This window comes from Pelobates fuscus, chromosome 1 (assembly GCF_036172605.1).
Source record: "Pelobates fuscus isolate aPelFus1 chromosome 1, aPelFus1.pri, whole genome shotgun sequence".
Classification (NCBI taxonomy): Eukaryota; Metazoa; Chordata; class Amphibia; order Anura; family Pelobatidae; genus Pelobates; species Pelobates fuscus.
Genome location: NC_086317.1, coordinates 465,892,484 through 465,918,117, shown reverse-complemented (window position 1 = coordinate 465,918,117; position 25,634 = coordinate 465,892,484). Strand labels below are relative to the sequence as shown.

At 38.8% G+C, this 25,634-nt stretch overlaps 1 protein-coding gene across 1 annotated transcript in view; it reads left to right on the top strand.

The window, feature by feature from the left end:
• The window catches only part of TENM4 (teneurin transmembrane protein 4), a 1,183,725-nt gene that overhangs the window by 467,113 nt on the left and 690,978 nt on the right, over window positions 1–25,634 (top strand). The gene's annotated exons all lie outside the window — the stretch shown is intronic.

Sequence of the window (25,634 nt, the reverse complement as noted above, 5' to 3'; positions counted from 1 at the left end):
TCAAACACAGCCCTGGCCAATCAGCATCTCTTCATAGAGATTAAATAAATCAATGAATCTCTATGAGGAAAGTTCAGTGTCTGCATGCAGAGGGTGGAGACACTGAATGGCCGTCACACTCCAGCACTGCCCCAGGAAGCACTGCTAGTAGCCATGTGAGGAGTGGCCAGTGAAGTTATCACTAGGCTGTAATGTAAACACTGCATTTTCTCTGAAAATACAGTGTTTACTGCAAAAAGCCCAAAGGGAATGATTCTACTCACCAGAACAAATACAATATGCTGCAGTTGTTCTGGTGACTATAGTGTCCCTTTAAGTCAATATTTGTGGAAGGGCCATACAAATTTCCCTTGGGTTTAATCCCCTGGTCTTTTTGCCACCTAACACCTTTACCAGATGGTGATGTCATCAGTGCAAATATTTCCTATTATGAAGTGAGAATTATACACAGATCACCATAATGCAGTGCATTATTAATGGCCCTGGCAGTCTGTGATTAGTGGGAGTTAAACGTATAGTGAATAGCTCAACTTGAACCCTACATTATCCTAACATACTACACATTAACCCCTGTATAAACCCATATGTAACCACTACATTACACAATCAAGTACAGGGTTATTTACTAATGTGAGGACAGTGAGAACTCAAAGTGAATTTATAATAATAAGTCAAAATAGCAGACAATGCAATTCTCAGTTCAACTATTTGACCTTTAATCTGTAATTCACTTTAAATTCCTGTCAATTCTTACTTTAGTAAATAATCCTGCAAACATTAACCCCTACATTATAGTAACCCTCACACAACCATAAAACTAACTATTAACCCGTACACTACTCAGTAGCCCTCACACAACCCTAACACTAACTATTAACCCCCACACTACACAGTAACCCTCACACAACCCAAACACTAACTATTAACCCCTACACTACACAGTAACCCTCACACAACCCTAACACTAACTATTAACCCCTACATTACATAGTAACCCTCACACAACCCTAACACTAACTATTAACCCCTACACTACACAGTAACCCTCACACAACCCTAACACTAACTATTAACCCCTACACTACACAGTAACCCTCACACAACCCCAACACTAACTATTAACCCCTACACTACACAGTAACCCTCACACAACTAACCCTCACACACTAACTATTAACCCCTACACTACAAAGTAACCCTCACACAACTAACCCTCACACACTAACTATTAACCCCTACACTACACAGTAACCCTCACACAACCCTAACACTAACTATTAACCCCTACACTACACAGTAACCCTCACACAACCCTAACACTAACTATTAACCCCTACACTACACAGTAACCCTCACACAACCCTAACACTAACTATTAACCCCTACACTACACAGTAACCCTCACACAACTAACCCTCACACACTAACTATTAACCCCTACACTACAAAGTAACCCTCACACAACTAACCCTCACACACTAACTATTAACCCCTACACTACACAGTAACCCTCACACAACCCTAACACTAACTATTAACCCCTACACTACACAGTAACCCTCACACAACCCTAACACTAACTATTAACCCCTACACTACACAGTAACCCTCACACAACTAACCCTCACACACTAACTATTAACCCCTACACTACACAGTAACCCTCACACAACTATACCACTAACTATTAACTCCTTCACTACACAGTAAGCCTCACACAACTAACCCTCATGCACTAACACTAACTATTAACACATACACTACACAGCAACCTTCATACAACCATAACACAAACGATTAACCCCTACACTACACAGTAACCCTCACACAACCATAACGCAAACTATTAACCCCTACACTACACAGTAACCCTCACACAACCCTAACACTAACTATTAACCCCTACACTACAGGGTAACCCTCACACAACCCTAACACTATTAACCCCTACACTACACAGTAACCCTCACACAACCCTAACACTAACTATTAACCCCTACACTACAGAGTAGACTTTACACAACCCTAACACTAAGTATTAACATTTACACTACAAAGTAACCCCCATACAACCCTAACACTATTAACCCCTACACTACATAACCCTAACACATCCCTAACACTAACCATTAACCCCTACACTACATATTCCTTACACAACCCTAACACTAACTATTAACCCCTACACTACACAGTAACACACAAGCATAACACTAACTATTAACCCCTACACTACTCAGTAACCCTTACACAACTAACCTTCACACACTAACACTATTAACCCCTACACTACACAGTAACCCTCACACAAACCTAACACTAACTATTAACCCCTACACTACGTAACCCTTACACAACCCTAACATTAACCATTAATCTCTACACTACAGTTAACTTTATACAACCCTAACACTAGATATTTCCCTTTACACTACACAGTAACCTTTACACAGCCCTTACACTAAACATTAACCCCTACACTACACAGTAACCTTTACATAGCTCTAATACTATTAACTGCTACACTACCTTAACACTTACACTAACTTTATACAGATGTGCATAATGGCAAAGTGTGAATTAGGGGAAAATAATTGCATTCTGCTTCTCATGGTATATAATGGAAACTAATACAATCTTAACCTCCTAATCACAATCTCATAATTATTATGTCTATAGATGCTCTTAGTTGCCCATAATACAAAGTTCACTGCTGTATCCTTTCTATATAGCTCTGTATAACCTTCAAGGGTCTCAAATTCTACCTTGTAAAATAAAGAAAAGGCCTGGGTGCTATTAAGTGTAATAATACAAAGCACTATATAGTGACATGTAGTGGTAGAAATTGAATATTTCTTTATTGATAGTAAATACAGCATAATATGATTGATGTTAATCTGCACAAACACCCATTTGTTTCATTGTTCAGAATTATTTAGTTTGACAACTTTACTTAGTAAAAATGTATGATGACATATGAATGTATACTGGTTGTGGAGTCATGGCTTCAGTACAGTAGCTTTATAAGGTCAGCCCATGTAAAGTTTTCAGTTGATATCTCTCCCTCCGATGGAGATGTTGTATTCTCAGACTGCAGACAGCAGTTAGTCTGTCTAACTGTTTGAATCATCGACAGCATTATAGTACAGTAAGCAGTATAACCATGGGCTATCCCGCTGTAATTGATTTGAGCCATCAAAGCTATAATGTTCATACAGCACTTTTCGTTCATATGAGTACTGCGCATTTGCGTTTGGCATCACTGCATGTGTAATGTGTCTCCTGTTTGAATGAAAGAATAGGGATTGGTTGATATGGGTTACCCACTGACTAGTTGACATCAGAGGTGACATAAAGAGAACTATTTGGAGACAAGTATACATTTGTGTCAATATTTTATTATATCTTTTCATGTGACAACACTGAAGAAATGACACTCTGCTACAATGTAAAGTAGTAAGTGTACAGCTTGTATAACAGTGTGAGTTTGCTGTCCCCTCAAAGTAATTCAACACACAGCCATTAATGTCTAAACCGTTGGTAACAAAAGAGAGTACACCCTTAAGTGGAAATCTCCAAATTGGGCCCAATTAGCCATTTTCCCTCGCCTTGTCATGTGACTTGTTAGTGTAACAGGGTCTCAGGTGTGAATTGGGAGCAGGTGTGTTAAAATTTGGTGTTATCGCTCTCACACTCTCTCATACTGGTCACTGGAAGTTCAACATGGCACCTCATGGCAAACAACTCTCTAAGGATCTGAAAAAAAGAGTTGTTGCTCTACATAAAGATGGCCTAGGCTATAAGAAGATTGCCAAGACCCTAAAACTGAGCTGCAGCACGGTGGGCAAGACCATACAGCGGTTTCACAGGACAGGTTTCTATTCAGAACAGGCCTCGCCATGGTCGACCAAAGAATTTGAGTGCATGTGCTCAGCGTCATATCCAGAGGCTGTTTTTGGGAAATAGACGTATGAGTGCTGCCAGCATTGCTGCAGAGGTTGAGGGGGTGGGTCTGCCTGTCAATGCTTAGGCCATACACCGTACACTGTATTAAATTGGACTGCATGGCTGTTGTCCCAGAAGGAAGCCTCTTCTAAAGATGATGCACAAGAAAGCCCGCAAACAGTTTGCTGAAGACAAGCAGACTAATGACATGGATTACTGGATTGACCGTAGCCCTTTGAGGGGTAGGGTTAGGGTTAGGGGTTAGGGGTAGGGTTAGGATTAGGGATAGGTGTAGGGTTAGGGGTAAGGTTAGGGTTAGGTGTAGGGTTAGGGGTAGGGTTAGTGTTAGGGCTAGGGTTAGTGTTAGGAGTAGGATTAGGGTTAGGAGTAGGGTTAGGGAATTGCCGAAGTCCCAAATTCCCAAATTGCCGAAGTCACGAATATCGGAAGTGCCGAACCGAACCAAATTTTTGGCCCATGCACATCCCTAATATTTAATATACCCTCCTGCCCTGCACTTAACTAAATATTAGGAATTTATGTCTGAGCTGTATTGTCGTTCTTCATCAGATTGCATTTTCTGTGCAGATGTGAATAGGTTCACCCATATTAGCGAGAGTTGTATTGACAGAGTTGGAAGACTGATTTTGTATTATTTAAGTAAATAAATAAATAAAAATAGTTGTTTAGGTTATGTAACAAAGTCTCCAGTTTGCAAAATTAGTCAGGTTTTCCACAAAGACTGTATCGTGAAGAATACAGCAACACTGTGTATACATTTTACAAACAAAAAAGTGATGTACAGTTTATATAGATTTACAACTGCAATTAAATAACACATACATGCATTAATAGTATAACGTGAGGTTGCTCATCATTTTCTAAATATAGAGTGGGATTTAAGTTTCATAAGTAAATGAAGGTGGCATGAAAGGTCAATAAGGTAAGGAGGACTTTGATAAAGGAGATTTAGAAAAGGGGTATTAGTGGAGGTGAAGATATGAAGATGGGAGAGTTTGTGCAGAACTACTTAGTAGAGATGATCTAATGGGTCCTTCATTAGCAGGGACTTAAAGGGTCACTATAGTCACCCAGACCACTTCAGCTCAAGACCTTGGTGCCAGGTCTCCCAGAGAAACTGCTATGTTTACATTGCAGGGTTAATCCAGCCTCTAGTGGCTGTCTTCCTGACAGCCGCTAGAGGCGCTTCTGCGACGCTGGATGCGAAAATTGCATTCAGCATGCAGAACTTCCATAGGAAAGCATTGAGAAATACTTTCCTGTGGACTGTTTGAATGCACGTGCGGCTCTTGCTGCGCATGCGCATTCCGCGCCACTCGGGAGCTGACGTCGGCGGGGGAGGAGAGGTCACCAGCACCGAGGAAGCCCGGCGCTCGATAAAGGTTAGTGGATGAAGGGGTTAACCCCTTCAGCGCCAAGGGAGGGGGACCCTGAGGGTGGGGGGGACCTAAGGGTTATGTAATGTCAGGAAAATTAGTTTCTTACTCATCTATGTCAAATAACTAATGTATCCATTCAAAAAAAGGATTTCTCCAGCCCTTTCTAAGCTTACCGATGGGAAAACATTGGGATGTCCAGTGCTGGAGACAGCCAAGCCAATTAAGGGGGATAGCTGTCCATTATGATCCTGTCGTGTCCTGCCCTGCCCTGAATTGGTCCTGAAAAGTCTTATATTAGGTCTTCATATACGGTATGAGAAGCCAGTCTTGTCCTGCTTTTTCCAGTTGTTGACTTGTTGATTGCATTATTTTCAGTAAAAAAAAATTTTTATATGTACAATGGCATCATTGATTAGAGTTGGAAAACTTGTTTTTTGTTAAATAGGTTCTATTGGTTTCTGTGTGGGCATCGACATTCCTTATGGCTGCTGGGGTCTAAAATTACATAATGTATTGTAGTACTACTGAAATAATGTAGCCAGATTGTCTGGTATGAAATGTACTTTTCAGTAGGAGACTCTATTCTCTGGCACATATGTACCCTGTCTGTGTTTTAATAATGTTAATTAGCAATTTCCTGCATTTAATACTGTTATAAGAAAAAATGATTATAATGTTGAAGGCACTTGTCATTTTTGCATTAGTCAATTAGGTAGTATTATTATTTATAGAATTTTATATAGGATCAACATGTTCTGCAGCACTTTACAACAATCAAATGTGGATTTTTGACAACAAATAATTACAAAGACAAGAGGTGAAGAAGCCCCTCCTTAAACAAGCCTATAATTTATGAGGAAGGGGTAATGACAGCATATCCGATGGGGTTATGGATTGATAAATAAGGTGCTTGTGTTAAAATAAGGTAGTAAAAGTGTTTTGTAGAACAAGAGAACAGTGGAAGGAGAAGAGTGAGCTAGACTTTGGAGGCAATCGAAATAAAGAGGACAATTGCAATGAGAGAACCGTCAATAAGGAAGATTGTAAGCTATTCTAAAGAGATGTGTTTTCAGTGACCTCCTAATGGAAAGGAGGTTTGGAGGCAGACTGATGGTACAGGGTAAAGAATTCTAAAGGAATGAGGCAGCGCTTGAAAAATCCTGTAGATAGGAGTTAGCAGTGCGGGAATAAGTCAGGAGACGGTCATTCAAAAAGCTGGTGAAGACTACATATGTATATAAGGGTAAGTGGCTAGCTCCAATAGGAGTACTTATACAGAAATAATGGCTATGTGCAATGAAAAACGTAGCATAGGATAAATACAGCCCTGTAGAGTTAATAATGGCTGGGTAGAATTAAATCAGAACTTGCTCTCTATAAAGGTTCTCATAGATGCACAAGCCACAGAGTATCAAAGTATTATATAAATGTTACCAAAATTGTAACTAATCTGTAATAAGGAAAAATCAACCTAGCTACAAAACATATAGCCTAGCATCCACAAAAACCCTTAAGGGTATGCTGGATATATACTGTCTTAAGAGTAGTGGTACTATAGTAATAGCCCTAGTTAAAAGGAACCTTACAGCTGCAAATGTTCCTGAAAATATTACATTTAGTCAGAGTTTACTCGTACCCTCTCCCATAAGTGCATGAAACCACATAGTCCCTAATTATATAACTTGTAGCCTGTTTGTAATGAAGCAAAGTCCAGTTAATTATAGAGCATAATGCTTGGCCCTAGACATAATTAGCTTAGACTGTTATAAGACTACTGCCTAAATAAATGTAGTCAGGTTTGCTAGCCCTGAATCAAAGGAAACTGGCTGCTTCGTAACAGATCACCATATAGCTAAAGTGGCTCTTAATGAGCCTAGTCCGGCTTCTTCTCCCAACAAAATTTAATACCCCAAAATAGTGCTTAAAAAAGAAAGTGATGAGTGCTTATAAAATCATTTTAAAGCCTAACGCGTTTTGGCGCTAAACGAGCTCCTTTTATAAAGGCAGTGATCGAATACACTGACCTGGGCACGTATTTGTATTGCCTGTGACACTGTTTTAAGCCAATCAAAAAGATCGGTGTGTTTACAATTTTGCGCGCCGAAATCGGAGAGGACCGGAGTGACGTGAATGCCCGCCCACCATATGCATTTGCGCCAATAGGCGTATTGGTGGGCGTGACTTAACTCCGATTCACGCAACACGTATTTGTTAAGCAAGTAACCAAGAAGCACTATAGGGTCAGGAACACAAACATATATTCCTGACCCTATAGGGTTAAAACCACCATCTAGCCACCCTGTCTCCCTCATGCATCCCTAAAAATAGTAAAATCTTACTTTTATTCAAGCCTGAAGCTGTAGTACTGCATGCTGTTTGCCTCTGAAAAACAAGCTGTCTGCTTACATCATCAGAAGTGGTGGCCTGATCCAATCACAGTGCTTCCCCAAAGGATTGGCTGAGACTGACAAAGAGGCAGATCAGGGGCAGAGCCAGCATGATTCAAACACAGCCCTGGCCAATCAGCATCTCCTCATAGAGATGAATTGAATCAATTAATCTCTATGAGGAAAGTTCAGTGTCTGCATGCAGAGGGAGGAGACACTGAAAGTTTGGATGCATTTTAGGCAGCCATGACCCAGGAAGGATCTCTAACAGCCATCTGAGGAGTGGCCAGTGAAGTTATCACTAGGCTGTAATGTAAACACTGCATTTTCTCTGAAAAGACAGTGTTTACAGCAAAAAGCCTGAAGGTAATGATTCCACTCACCAGAACAAATTCAATACGCTGTAGTTGTTCTGATGACTATAGTGTCCCTTTAAGGGTTTTCGTGGATGCTAGGCTATATGTTTTGTAGCTAGATTGATTTTTCCTTATTACAGATTAGTTACAATTTTGGTAACATTTATACAATACATTGATACTCTGTGGCTTGTGCATCTATGATAACCTTTATAGAGAGCAAGTTCTGATTTAATTCTACCCAGCCATTATTAACTATACAGGGCTGTATTTATTCTATGCTACATATGCGTTTTTCATTGCACATAGCCATTCTTTCTGTATAAGTACTCCTATTGGAGCTAGCCACTTACCCTTATATACATATGTAGTCTTCACCTATCTGCCTGTCATAGATCCCCTCACAGGCCATTTGAGCTTAATTTTTCTCATGTGAAATGTTTTGGTGTTATTTTTGTTTATATGTAGTCTAAGATTCATAATAAATATGATTTTAATTTACATTAAGCAACTTTGAGGTATTCTAATTGTGCGCCTTCGACGTTTTACCCTTGGATCACTTCTTTTTCTGTTTAACACTTAGGGTTACCCCCTGTCTGGATATTCTCAGGACTCACACTATTGCCCCTGTATACCAGAGGGGCACACCTTCTTGTTCAGACTAGATTTTTTGCATTCTTTTGGATCAACAGCAAAAACATATGTGATGAAGGCTGAACTTGATGGACGCAAGTCTCTTTTCAGCTATGTAACTATGTAACTATGTAACTATAATCCCTCGTGAAAAAAAATAATCAAGCCACATGTATGAGTTACATGTTATAGAGAAATCAGTAAACTAATTTCCACTAGCGATGAAGGTCCTTCAACAATCTATCGTGTTTCAATCAGTGTGTACTTGGGCAGGTGGAGTGGTACCACAACCATACACTGTGTAATAGACCGGTTTAACAGAGACATGAAGTTTTTTTCATGAATCAATGTGGCCTCATTAAAATCATCTAGAATCTTAAGAATGAATTGGACAGCTAAACATTGTTACTGACTCAGAAGGTAAAGATTGGCCAAGGTTTACTTAGTATCAGCGAATGTACCTTTCATGAACAGGTAACGATTGTTTACTGGAAATTAATGGATTATGTTGGAAAATCTGTTGTGGTTATATGAATATTAGAATTATTAAAACAAACTTTTTTGTAGAAGATTATCCTAATTATTGCTAATGCGTCTCCTCTACACAATGTTTTTAGCTTGCAAAGAGCAAGAAGAGGAGAGGAAAATAATAAAATTACATCTATTTGTTACAATATATATATATATGTATGTATGTATGTGTATGTGTGTGTTTAAATATATATATATATATAGTTAATACATTGCTAAACACAAATACACACACCAGTCAAGCTATATGACTTGCTTTTCCCACAGAAATCTCACTTTAACAGTGCTCTCACTGCTGCAAGGAATTCTGGGTAAGCGTGCGCAAATGAGCTCATGTGGTTCTTTGTTGGGTTCATTTGCTTACGCTTACCCATAATCCCTTGCAGTAGTGAGAGCACTGTTAAAGTGAGATTTCTGTGGGAAAAGTTTAAGTCTTATGGCTTGACTGGTGTGTGTATTTATGTTTAACAATGTATTAACTACCCACTTACTTCAGGTGGAAGGCGTTTTCATCCATACTTTTTTCCCCACCACAACTCTTTTGGGATATATATATATGTAATCAAGGTACGTATCAAGGAAGATGCACTCACAGGACTTTGTTAAGAAATCTTCAAGTTTTATTGTGCAATTATACACCAGCAAATGTGTCGACGTTTTTAGTTTTCTAAGGGATATTTCTCAAGACCTTGGTCTTTGCAATATATATATTTATATATATTGCAAAGGTATATCTGCATCTAATATAGTGTGTTAATAAGCAGGCTTTTTGAGTGTTATGAGATGTTCAGTTACAAAGTTTCATAGCTTTGTGGTCATCGAAGGAAGGAGAATGTTTGGAGAACCAGTTCCATCCATCTTGCTCACGGGTTACTCTGTTCCTTATAGTATGTAGTGTAGTTGGTATTGCAGTTTATTGTGCCTTTGAGTACTGCATTGCCAGTGGCTGAGGTGTAGTTAGACAGGTAGTCCCTTTGTATATTTGCATAAATCTTGCCATTGGCTGCAATGCTGTTATGGCACATATATTCGCAACATTTTTGTGTCTTACAAGATTTATAAAGTTTATACTGATAAATATTTATAAGTGCTACAAAATTCTGCTTTAGAAACAGCTGCAGTTTGTTGTTTATGGTGTGTTGTTATTTTCACAGAGCAAAATTTTCAATCACAGATGGACTCTTCAATAACATTTTTTGATTTGTAGATTAAATCCAAATCCGAGCAGTGTTTCTGAACAATACACCAGCCAACATAGCGGACTTATGAACAAAATGTTGACGGTTATAAACTTCTCCAAAGATAATTAAATCAAACATACTCATCATACCTTTTAGAGAAGGAAATCATTAAATAAGATTTTTGGTGACCTTGATCTAAATTTAAATAATTGAAATAAATGAGAATCAGAGCTCCAGTGTGTATAAGAGAGTACACTTCAGATGTAAATTTAAGCCTTAATTATAATTTGATTTATGTACGCTTCTGTTACTAGCTTATTACTCATTTTGGGAGGAATTGATGTGGAACAAGGCATATGTTATCATTCACTGCGTGTTGAAAGTGGGTTGTTGAGGCTGTTGGCTGGTAACATCAAGCGTGGCAACTGGCGGGTCTAAAATACAAAAGTCACAGACTATCAAAAGAAAAATTAGAAATCTGCTGGTATTGCCTGGTCAGACGGCCAAATCGATGCCAACGAAAGACTGATATCAAGGTAGTCATAAAAGTCATTTATTCTAAAAAGCCGGCTTTATAATGCATCGCACTCTACATTGTGCTATTACATGGGTCAAGGGGAGAAGCAATTTTCCCAAGGGAGACTCGTGTGGTTCAATGTAACTTCTCAACTACATGAATCGATGCTTTTTGACTATATTGTGTGTGTCACTTAGAAGCCACCACAGAAAAGACATCAGTCAGAGGGATTTTATAAATGGATAAATACAGATCTAGTTGCCTTTTAGACGTGTTGGGCAGTTAAAGTTCAGTATGGCTCTCATTAAAGAGTGAATTATGAATCACCTGTGACCCACATCCTGATAGAAGCTGGAGACAGTCGACCTTTAGCTATCGCTGTCTACACAAAGCCTAACCTATATTTTATGATTCTGCTAAATATAATATTTCGCTCCAATGTACCTGTAGCAATCTGGAATTTGACAGTGTTAAACAGTGTCAGATGTCTAAGCCTTTCAATTTTATCCAATGGGTTTATTTATAAAGACTATTTAGCTTTTCTATATATAATATATTTTAAAAAGTGCATACATGAAATTGTAAAGAAATCAAATGTAGTCATGCAAACGTAAGGCTAAACTATTCTGTAAGTTACAATAATTTTTATTTTTAATTAATGGATTTGAAGTGGTCATAGTGCCTGGAGTCTGTATGTACAGTGGAGTCTGTAAGCTGCACATACAGAGTTTAACCCTTTTGGTGACGGAGGTGTAACTCCACCCCCGGCATTGTCATTGGAGCATTATAAACCAGCCTGGAATAAGAGGTTTATGCTAATGTCAATTCTGTGCATAGTTCTCGGCAAAGAGTTGCATTTATCAGCTGACACTCTCAGCCAATGAATGACTGGCAGAATCGGCAATCAGCTTCAGCAGCTCGGAGAACCTCTGACATTAAAACACCATTGACATTGTAACTGAATGTGGTTCTGTCCTGCATAATTACACTCTTTAACTCTGCTTTCGTTAAACAGAAAGGCTTACCCATTGAACTTCGAGAGGCTGTGATAAAAACCTCAGCCAGATATGTAGATAACAAGATTATTGAAAAAATATGTCATATTCTATATGTTCTAGACATTTTGCTGGACCAATACAGAGGCAAAATTATAAGCGGATTAAAAAGAGACCTTGTCATGTCCTGCTTGACAGAGTCCCTTTAAATCACATATCAGGTTTCGTTTTGTGACTTTTTTTTCTGATCCTACAAATCCACATCTATAATTTGGTACAAAACTCATCTTTCTGTGTTCTGGTGAGTCACATATTTTTATTCTCCGATTTTATTTGATTCATTATTTTTTGTGCATCTCTGTCTATATTTTCATTTATGTTTATGATTGGCTAGGGAACTTAGCGCATGTAGTAATGGCAGATGTCCTTTTGTGGGTATAAAGTGTATGAATATTATTTTATAAGCTCCATAATTCACTCATTTGTATTATATCCTGAGCCCTTTTATTTATTACAGACTACAAATCACAGTCTAGGTTTGAGGTTTACAAGAAAAATGAGTTAAGTTCTGAATCAGATGCTTTCATTGAAACTTACTCTGATGGGATCATGACTTGATTGTTTGATTAACAAAGAGTCCATATGTCATATAATTTAAAAGTATATATACATGTTTTTTTATCTGAAGATGTCAATAGAAAGATTGTTAATGTATAGCGCCAGATCTATCGCCAGTTCAGCCGATGCTTCTGCACTGGGTCCCACATGCTCGGGGGGCCCATCAGGTGGTCCATGTCTCAGTCACAGCCAGGGGAGGTGTGGCTAGGGCTGCATGAACAGAAACACATGTGATTTAACTCTACATGGCAGATAATTGAGCAGTGAGCCTGCAGGGACATGATCTATACACTAAAACTGCTTTTTTAAAGCTAAAGTTGTTTTGATGCCCGTAGTATCCCTAGAGTACAGCAGGAGTATAATAATAGCTACACCAAACTAAATCCTGAGCTAGCCAGTAAATATTCACAGATAAATATCAGACAGGTACCTTCATTTCAGATCAGTGTAGTGAAGCCAGTGACAGAATAACATTATGACATCATTCAGAGGCTATGATATCGCAATATTACATGTAATGACATCATGCAGAGGATATGCCATCACAATATAACATGTAATGACATCATGCAGAGGATAGGACATCGCAATATAACATCTAATGACATCTTGCAGAGGATATGACATCGCAATATAACATGTAATGACATCATGCAGAGGATATGACATTGCAATATAACATGTAATGACATCATGCAAAGGATATGATATCGCAATATTACATGTAATGACATCATGCAGAGGCTATGATATTGCAATATAACATGTAATGACATCATGCAGAGGATATGACATCGCAATATAACATGTAATGACATCATGCAGAGGATATGCCATCACAATATAACATGTAATGACATCATGCAGAGGATATGACATCGCAATGTAACATGTAATGACATCATGCAGAGGATATGATATCGCAATATAACATGTAATGACATCATGCAGAGGCTATGACATCGCAATATAACATGTAATGACATCATGCAGAGGATATGCCATCACAATATAACATGTAATGACATCATGCAGAGGATATGACATCGCAATATAACATGTAATGACATCATGCAAAAGGATATGATATCGCAATATAACATGTAATGACATCATGCAGAGGCTATGACATCGCAATATAACATCATGCAGAGGATATGCCATCACAATATAACTTGTAATAACATCATGCAGAGGATAGGACATCGCAATATAACATCTAATGACATCTTGCAGAGGATATGACATTGCAATATAACATGTAATGACATCATGCAAAGGATATGATATCGCAATATTACATGTAATGACATCATGCAGAGGCTATGACATTGCAATATAACATGTAATGACATCATGCAGAGGATATGACATTGCAATATAACATGTAATGAAATCATGCAGAGGATATGCCATCACAATATAACATGTAATGACATCATGAAGAGGATATGACATCGCAATATAACATGTAATGACATCATGCAGAGGCTATGCCATCGCAATATAAAATGTAATGACATCTTGCAGAGGATATGACATCGCAATATAACATGTAATGACATCATGCAGAGGATATGATATCGCAATATAACATGCAATGACATCATGCAGAGGATATGCCATCGCAATATAACATGTAATGACATAATGCAGAGGATATGACATCGCAATAAAACATGTAATGACATCATGCAGAGGCTATGACATCGCAATATAACATGTAATGGCATCATGCAGAGGATATGACATCGCAATATAACATCTAATGACATCATGCAGAGGATATGACATCGCAATGTAACATGTAATGACATCATGCAGAGGATATGATATCGCAATATAACACGTAATGACATCATGCAGAGGATATGACATCGCAATATAACATCTAATGACATCATGCAGAGGATATGATATCGCAATATAACATGTAATGACATCATGCAGAGGCTATGACATCGCAATATAACATGTAATGACATCATGCAGAGGATATGCCATCACAATATAACATGTAATGACAGCATGCAGAGGATAGGACATCGCAATATAACATGTAATGACATCATGCAGAGGCTATGACATCGCAATATAACATGTAATGACATCATGCAGAGGATATGCCATCACAATATAACATGTAATGACATCATGCAGAGGATATGACATCGCAATGTAACATGTAATGACATCATGCAGAGGATATGATATCGCAATATAACATGTAATGACATCATGCAGAGGCTATGATATTGCAATATAACATGTAATGACATCATGCAGAGGATAGGACATCGCAATATAACATGTAATGACATCATGCAGAGGCTATGACATCGCAATATAACATGTAATGACATCATGCAGAGGCTATGACATCGCAATATAACATGTAATGACATCATGCAGAGGATATGACATCGCAATGGAACATGTAATGACATAATGCAGAGGATATGACATCGCAATATAAAATGTAATGACATCTTGCAGAGGATATGACATCGCAATATAACATGTAATGACATCATGCAGAGGCTATGACATCGCAATAAAACATGTAATGACATCATGCAGAGGCTATGACATCGCAATATAACATGTAATGGCATCATGCAGAGGATATGATATCGCAATATAACACGTAATGACATCATGCAGAGGATATGACATCGCAATATAACATCTAATGACATCATGCAGAGGATATGATATCGCAATATAACATGTAATGACACCATGCAGAGGCTATGACATCGCAATATAACATGTAATGACATCATGCAGAGGATATGGCATTGCAATATTACATGTAATGACATCATGCAGAGGATATGGCATTGCAATATAACATGTAATGACATCATGCAGAGGATATGATATCGCAATATAACATCTAATGACATTATGCAGAGGATATGATATCGCAATATAACATGTAATAACACCATGCAGAGGCTATGACATCGCAATATAACATATAATGACATCATGCAGAGGATATGACATCGCAATATTAAATGTAATGACATCATGCAGAGGATAGGACATCGCAATATAACATGTAATGACACCATGCAGAGGATATGACATCGCACTATAACATGTAATGACATCATGCAGAGGATAGGACATCGCAATATAACATGTAATGACATCATGCAGAGGCTATGACATCGCAATGTAACATGTAATGACATCATGCAGAGGATATGACATCACAATATAACATCTAATGACATCATGCAGAGGATATGATATCGCAATATAACATGTAATGACACCATGAAGAGGCTATGACATCACAATATAACTTGTAATGACATCATGCAGAGGATATGACATCGCAATATAACATGTAATGACATCATACAGAGGATATGCTATCGCAAAATGACATGTAATGACATCATGCAGAGGATATGACATCACAATATAACATGTAATGACATAATGCAGAGGATATGACATCGCAATGTAACATGTAATGGCATCATGCAGAGGCTATGACATCGCAATATAACATGTAATGACATCATGCAGAGGCTATGACATCGCAATATAACATGTAATGACATCATGCAGAGGAAATGACATCGCAATGTAACATGTAATGAAATCATGCAGAGGATATGATATCGCAATATAACATGTAATGACATCATGCAGAGGCTATGACATCGCAATATAACATGTAATGACATCATGCAGAGGATATGGCATTGCAATATTACATGTAATGACATCATGCAGAGGATATGACATCGCAATAAAATATGTAATGACATCATGCAGAGGCTATGCCATCGCAATATAACATGTAATGGCATCATGCAGAGGATATGACATTGCAATATAACATCTAATGACATCATGCAGAGGATATGACATCGCAATGTAACATGTAATGACATCATGCAGAGGATATGATATCGCAATATAACACGAAATGACATCATGCAGAGGATATGACATCGCAATATAACATCTAATGACATCATGCAGAGGATATGATATCGCAATATAACATGTAATGACACCATGCAGAGGCTATGACATCGCAATATAACATGTAATGACATCATGCAGAGGATATGGCATTGCAATATTACATGTAATGACATCATGCAGAGGATATGGCATTGCAATATAACATGTAATGACATCATGCAGAGGATATGACATCGCAATATAACATGTAATGACACCATGCAGAGGATATGACATCGCACTATAACATGTAATGACATCATGCAGAGGATAGGACATTGCAATATAACATGTAATGACATCATGCAGAGGATATGATATCGCAATATAACATGTAATGACATCATGCAGAGGATATGACATCACAATATAACATCTAATGACATCATGCAGAGGATATGATATCGCAATATAACATGTAATGACACGATGAAGAGGCTATGACATCACAATATAACATCTAATGACATCATGCAGAGGATATGACATCGCAATATAACATGTAATGACATAATGCAGAGGATATGACATCGCAATATAACATGTAATGACATCATGCAGAGGCTATGACATCGCAATATAACATGTAGTGACATCATGCAGAGGCTATGACATTGCAATATAACATGTAATGACATCATGCAGAGGATATGACATCGCAATATAACATGTAATAACATAATGCAGAGGATATGACATCGCAATATAACATGTAATAACATCATGCAGAGGATATGACATCGCAATAATATGTGCCTGAGAAGAAGACTGCTGTTCTGCTTCAGTTTTCTAATAAACACAGAAAAAGTTATTGTACATTAAATCTGTATTTATCAAATAAAAAAAAATGACCTTTTGACGGCATACCATATATACTTGGTACAGTAGCTCACTGGGGAGGTGGGGTGGGCGTCTGCCCTGGTGAATGGCAGGATGGGGTGCACACAAAACCCTACCCTGCCTATTTACTTATTCAGAATTAAAGACTCAAAGAAATGGGTATACTCATCAAGACCTTAATTTAATACATTTAAAGGGACACTATAGGCACGCAGACTACTTCACCTCATTGAGGTGGTTTGGGAGCGGTGTCCTAGTCCCACTTAGACCTGCAATGTAAATCATTGCGTTTTCTGAGAAACTGCAACAATTACATTGCAGGACTAAGACTGCTTTTAGTGGCTGTTAATCAGAGAGACACTAGAGGCACTTCCTGGGGGCTAACTGTCTTTTGGCCGCTTAACTGATGCTGGAAGTCCTCACGCTCTACATGAGGAGATCCAGAATCATTAAAATCCCCACAGGAAAGCATTCAGGCAATACTTTTGTACAGGGAGGGCCTAATGAGTTTGCAGCACTCGCCATGCATGCATATTGGGTCCCCCTGTCACATGACATTGGAGGAGCGTAGTTCCAACCCAGTGTTGAGGATCGTTGGTGCTGGAACTGGGTAATTGACTAAAGGTTTTTTTTAACCCATTATCTGCCAGTGGAGGTGAGGGGGGGGGGGGGAGGGGGGATTTGTATTCCAGACACTATATTTGTATAGAGATTTGTATTCCAGACACTATAGATTCCATTTAAATCAGAATCAGAAATTAGTCCAAACTAATAGAAAAATGTTTAAAATTATTAATCTACAGAATTATGGGAATATTTGCAGATAAATCATTTGACGAGTAGTTTTTTTCTAGTAGAATTGAATTATTTCTGATTCATATTCCAATGAATGAAATAGAGGCCCATGTGGGAAAGTTTAAAGCTCAGACAGGAGAGGGTGGGTCTATGTGCAGTACTGCATCATTACATCCCCTCTGTAACTATTTAACCCCTTAAGGACCAAACTTCTGGAATAAAAGGGAATCATGACGTGTCACACACGTCATGTGTCCTTAAGGGGTTAAAGGAACTCTCCAGTGGAAAAAAAGTATTTATTTTTAACAGTCTAGTAAATATACCCCCAATTAAAACATGTATCCATTTAATTATTCTTTTTTTTTCCCATTGGAGATATTTGTAAAAACAACTTGCAAAAGGCTGCAGATCGCTTGTCTGTAGCCTTTGCAAGCCCCTCCCCTTCTAACCCTGCCCAGACTTTCTGTGGCTGTCCAATCATATATTTCCCAATGCAGCTCAATGAGAAGTATTTGCAAGGCAGGTGTTCTGGGCAATTGCTGCTTCTTGAGTTTAGCTCCACTGAGCTCAACAAACCAGGAAGTAACAGGACCACTTGTCTGATTGACAGCCTTAAGTGTGCAGTCAGTCACAAATTATAACTGCTGGGCAGATTTCTGAAACCAGGACAGGTCCTGGGACCCATTTCTCTTTTGTTATTTTTTTTTTTTTTATAAATGAAATGTATATTGTGCTAATTCTGCATGATTAATGACATTGTAACATGATAAATCCTAATATAAGACTTATTTTGGATTGACTGGCTTAGAATAAAAATCAACGCAGTGCTGCATGTGTTATTTCACTAACGAGATTACAGAGGTATTTCAGAGCATTACGAATAAAATAAAACTTTTTTTTTCTATGTGCTAGTGACTGCCAAGTTATCCCACCTGTATTCATCAGGATGGATGAGCAGTTCATATAGAGTAGACCATAGTCACAAAGGACCAATAAAAAGTCTCTCTTTGTAGGACATAAATTAGTGCGCCAGTTAAATTTTAATAGTGGGATTACATAAAGCCATATGCTGAGTCTTGCCTTACCATGCCTACTCCAGTTACATTAAAAATTCACCACTATTCAGCATTAGTTGTTACATTAGTCTGCAGACCTTACAAATAGTCTTTCCGAATTAAGAATAGCAAATCAGGATAAGATGTGCGTGGCATTCATTAACAGAGCTTAGCTTTAATACAACTTCTCAAGTAATCGAAGGCTTTGTCATAATTCTCCTTATGTAAATGATAAATACGTTACTGACTATTTTAAATAAAACTTGCATATATATTAATATATTATCATTATTATTATTATTATTATTTAAATCTATTTTACTAATCATTTTTTACAAATACAATTTAATTTTAACAACCCAATCAGGATGCGGGAGAAATAAAGTAAACAGAATGCGGGTCAGGGGTCCGGATACAAGTCAAGGGCTCATGAGCTGCACCACTGTAGTCACCTAATAGGGATCTCCAATAAGGGGGTAACCCTCCAAAACATGCAGGAACTTCTTGTATAAGGATACAGTGGGGCAGTGTAGAACTTAGGGCTCTATCATACTGCTTCAACTTAATTAGCTTGCTGTACCCTATCTGTAATTCAGGAACCTACACACTTTGAGAAAAATGTGAAGATTAGTTTTAAGGGAAGTGCAGTTGACCTCCATATATACGGAGATTGGAAGCCCAGGTCTGATCCCTTGCTACCTCTTGGCTCTTGGTTTGGTTATGTGCAAGGGATGAATTTTCTGTCACTTACTAAAGTGAACATTCAGAATGAATTCAAGTCAATTTCAATTTTAAGGTCAAAATAGCAAAATTGGAAAAAAAATTCAACTTTGCTTGCAATTAAGCGATTCTGGCCTTAAATTTAGAAATTCCTTACTTAGTAAATAGCCGTTTTTGCCTCGAGAGGCAAAACATCTTATCAAACAGGGAGAAAGAAATTGTCTAATCACAGCATTTGTCAATGGGGCAGAATCCTTTGTAACCAAATGAGGTGGTAGAATTGAATGCCCACACAGTCAGCATCTGATTTATTCTTGGGTATCGACATTTCACAAATTTACACAATCACATTATTTTAACACATTTATTATTTAGAATGGCTGGAAGTAGTGTTCACCCATAATCAAGTGAATTGGACATGAATTTGTCCACAGGTGCTCACCAGCCACAAACCTTCGAAGCAAAAAAATATGTACTTGTGTAACGCAACATGTTTATTTAAAAGATTCTCTTAAAGCTTTGTAGTGCTTAGCTTGGCTTATCCCTAAATCCATTACTTAGACTATTGGCTTAAATACTGTTCATTTTGTAGGAGAACTTTGCCAACTTCGGCAGGTAATGTGGCCAACATAAGAGTAATCCGCACGGGGCTTGGGTGGTGGGCGTTGACGGATTTGAATAACAAAATGAGAAAAGATGAAAAATTAATTTTACTAAATAATTTTAATTCTGCAAACTGCTAGATAGATCTTACTTGCAAAGTCCATTGCCACAAAATAACAAACGTTTCAGCGCTGAATGCCTTGGGAATTATTTTCAATCAACCTGTCCACACAGAGACGTATCCTAAAATTAGTTATCTTTAGTACTCGGGAAAGAAACCTGAATGTGCAACATATGCTTTCCATTCCTGTGTCATATGTATTCTGTACGTAAAAGTACATCAAACATAGGGGGAATTTATAGCTAATTCTTCATAAAATAAAATAAGATTTTTCAGGAGGTGTTAAGTTTACAGACTAAGAGCGTTTTGTGACAGCTTATTGACCTATTCTGCATACCAACCTTTATTGGAGATCTAAAAAATGTACTAGTAGTGACAAAGGATTTACAATATAAAATAAATCGAAAATAGCTTCTTTTCTTTACTGGTTTAACTATGCAGTCTGTGACCATTAAAAAAAATAAAACTAAGGAACAAGATAAGAATAATAAACAAATTACAATGCCAAACAGTAATTTTTCTCTTTAGAATATCACATGGACATCTTAGAACAGGCTGTTATCGAGAGCCATGAACTGATCAAGTTTTTTTGGAATTTCTATAATGCATTTGTAAGAAAATATCTAAAGAGGAGCAGTAACATTTTTAATGTCTTATAGTGTGTTTTCTCCTTCACGCACTATTAATGTATATAGTATATAACAACAATTTTATGAACAAGGGAAGAAAAACTGGAACAACATAAGAAATAATCTATCTGCCTGTCTGTCTGTCTATCTATCGGTGGCATTTTTAGGATTCATTTTTAGGGGGGCACATGGTGGGCCAGGGACACACGTAGTTCTAAAATGTGTGTGTATGTATGTATGTGTGTATGTGTATATATAGATACATACATACATACATATATATATATATATATATATATATACACACACGCTCCCTTAATCCCTCTGCAAACTGCAGTCTCAGCCAGGTAGATAATGTTAGATGTAGTTGTACTGTCCGTTCAGCACCATGGATAGAAGAATCTGTGTCTTTTTTGCCCCCCCCCCCTCCCCCTTATACATGTCTTTGCCCCCCTCCCTTTCGTGTCTTTTCTTCCCCCTTCTTTCATGTTATGGTTGGATGTAATTTGTATTGTATGCAGTGTGTGTTTTAATTACATTGTATGTGTTTAGTAGATGCAGTGTCTGTGTTTGTGTAGTGTATCTAGTGTTTGTGTGGTGGATGCAGTGTGTCTAGTGGATGTGGTGTATGTCCATGTAGTAGTGTTTGTGTAGTGCATGTAGTGTTGGATAAGTGCTGGGGGTGAGCCGTTCAAATACAATTGGGCTTAACCCCCTCCTTGCCTCCTGCCTGTGGGCTTGAATGGGAGGAACAGTGTGTAGGAAGGTGACAGTATGGGGTGCAGTGTTTAGGAAGGTGGCAGTATGGGGGTGCAGTGTGTAGGAAGGTGACAATGTGGGGGGGCAGTGTGTTGGAAGGTGACAGTGTTAAGACAGGGTGTAGGAAGGTGACAGTGTGGGGGGCAGGGTGTGGGTATGACAGTGTGGATGTGCAGACTGACAGATAACATGCCCTCACTGATACACACTCACTGACAGACAGTCATTGTCTCACACACTGTTTAACTAGCACACACGTTCACTGACAGACACACACGGACACAAACACACTAGCAGTGACTTACACACACTCACTAACAGACACACACACATTCACTGACACACTCACTGACAGACACACACCTACTGGCAGATACACGCTGACAGTCACACACACATTCAATGACAAACACACAGACGTCACTGACAGACACAGACTCTCACTGATTTGACATACACAAATTCACTGACAGACACAGATACACTCACACATTCACTGACAGACACACACACACATTCTCTCACACACACTCAAAAATTACCAATATTATTTTAATTTATCCACCCCGTCTCCCTACCTGGAGAGCTGTTGTCAGGAGTGGATCTATACCTGGGGTCCAGTGGGGCTGCTGTGAGGAGGGTGGCTGTGAGCACATCAGAGGCAGCGAGGGAGCTGTAATCCTCCTTCTCTGTTACCTCATGGACTGTCTACTGTTGCAAGGAGCCAGAATAAGATGTCAGTAGATGGCTTGTGAGGGAGCAGAGCAGGAGGATTACAGCTCCCTCGCCGACTCTGATATGCTCACAGCTACCCGCCTCGGGGGTCCATAAACAGCTTCCTTCATGACAGTAGAAAGCACCGGGGATGTCCATGTGGGCACTTTGGGTAGATAGAGCCAGAGCCGGCCTCAGGCCTTTAGACGCCCTGTGCGAAAAATCACATGCACAGGCTTACAGTCACACACAAGCAGAATGTGATGCACACACAGTTTCTGTGACACAGAGGCACACAGTCACACACACAGAGGCACACAGTCACACACATACAGTCACACACACATACAGTCACACACACAGCCACACACACACAGTTACAGTCACACAGAGGCAGACAGCCACACACACAGAGGCAGACAGCCACACACACAGAGGCAGACAGCCACACACACAGAGGTAGATAGCCACACACACAGAGGTAGACAGCCAGACACACAGAGGCAGACAGTTACACACACACACACACACACAGAGGTTGATAGTCACACACACACACACACAGTTACAGTCACACACAGGCAGACAGTCAAACACAGAGGTCAGACAGCCACACACACAGAGGAAGACAGAGTCACACACGGTTACAGTCACACACACAGAGGAAGACAGTCACACACACACAGCCACACACACACAGTTACAGTCACACAGAGGCAGACAGCCACATACACAGAGGTAGATAGCCACACACACAGAGGTAGACAGCCAGACACACAGAGGCAGACAGTTACACACACACACACACACACACACAGTTACAGTCACACACAGGCAGACAGTCAAACACAGAGGTCAGACAGCCACACACACAGAGGAAGACAGAGTCACACACGGTTACAGTCACACACACAGAGGAAGAGAGTCACACACACACACACACACATACACAGTTACAGTCACACACACAGTTATCTCTGTCCATTATCGGCTGGTGTGGAGGTAGTGCAGCTCCTGGAGTCTGGATGTGGGGGAAGCAGGGACTCCCGCCTGCTTCCCCCTCGCTATGCAGAAGTTACCCCTGACCGATGTGTTCTGGGCCTTTTAGCACCACCCCTGCTGTCATTTGGCCCAGCTACCACTGCACTGTAAGCTCTGCCCCACCCCAATGTGTTTCTATGTTTTAAAAGAACTACATATTGTTTTCTTATTATTCACTTAATAGTATTCATGTCTATAATGTAGATTTATGTCAACGTTATATCTGATGTTTATAGAAGTCAGAAAAGTCAGAATTGACATGAAATGATGAACGTGGCGTAGACATACTTTTTTGGTACATTTTACACTTCTCTGTTAAACGTTTATTGTTTAATTGATGCTTATTTATCAAAAGATTTATGTCCCCTTTCCCACATGTGAGTGGGCTACAAGCACCCACATTGCACTTATCAATATAGCAGAACCCAATGCACCATCAGTGGTATTGCATTTTGTGATTATAAGTCATGCACAATAAGTACCCACTTATTACCTGCATAGCAGCATTTCATGTTACTAATCCAACGCTGTATGTTTAGCTTGATGTGAAAGTCATTCGTAAGTGGATGAGGTTAAATTGTAACCGCTTTCAAGCAGTCTTTAAAAAAAAAAATGGCCATGAATCACTTTTTATGCAAGCAAGGTCATTGTTTAAAAAACTGAGCTTAAAGTACCATTTAATGTAAAAACCACATAATTACCTTAAGTTCCAATTAAAAGTGCATATTCAGAGGAAGGCATACATCATGTTTGCAATCTCCATCAAGCAAAATATACAACAATGTTTCTGCTGTGAGTTCTTTTTTAAAAGAAACATACACAATGGGAATAGTTTGCGTTCTGTGGCCTTTGTTTCTTTTTTTGGTCTTGCCCATAAACAGGAAATACAATATATTTTAGACAGCCTCAAGGTGATTACCTTAAAAACAGGTTTCGACAAAAGCCATTGATTTATACTTTTGAGTTCTGAAGAAAAGTAAAAATGCCGTTCCCCTAATAATATATTTCAGTATGCCAGCTCTTTGCATAAATTAAATGTAACCTTCATTCCTTCCTGTGGTGATACATTCACTAATACCCAGCTATTTGGCTATAGGTTCCCCACTTTGTGGCCAATTTACTTTTCTTCATATTGAAAACCGAGTCTGTAGTCCGTGGAGCAGCGCAGCTAAGGGGAATGGGCCTTGACATTGCTAGGAGACAGGCACAGAATAGGGGTATGTATGGATTGGCTATGTGGATATTGGGGGTGGGGTTTTGAGTAAGGGGAGTATATATAGGGGACCACTTACTTGTTGTTGTCCCACCCTCCCTCCCTTTTTTCAATTATAGCTCCCGCTTGGTCACGGCAGCCGGGGATAGATAAAACATTTTGGGGGTAGGTAATTTGTTCATAGGTATGTTAGTTTTAGTTTGCTAAGAACAGTTTGGTTGGATTTTGGTGCGTTCGAGCTCCTTGGTAGCTGCGAACCTGGTGTGTGTTGGGTGTATCTTGGTATACCCCTACATTGTGAAAGCTGGAAAATTCTGCCCTCGGTGGCAATGGTTTATGTTTCATGTTCATTTGTGTATATGTTATAGGTGATATCAATGATTGTTTATGTGGGTCATTGTCGGAGTAGCTATGTTAAAGGAATGTGGGTTAATATTGTAATATGTATTGTGTTGACAATGACCATATAATTTTATATGTTACCTTTATATCATTAAAGCTGTGATATTAATTTTCCCCAACACAAGGTGTTGGGTGGTATTTTTGGGTGGGTATGGGTTAAATTAAGCATATGCCAAAAGGGGACTA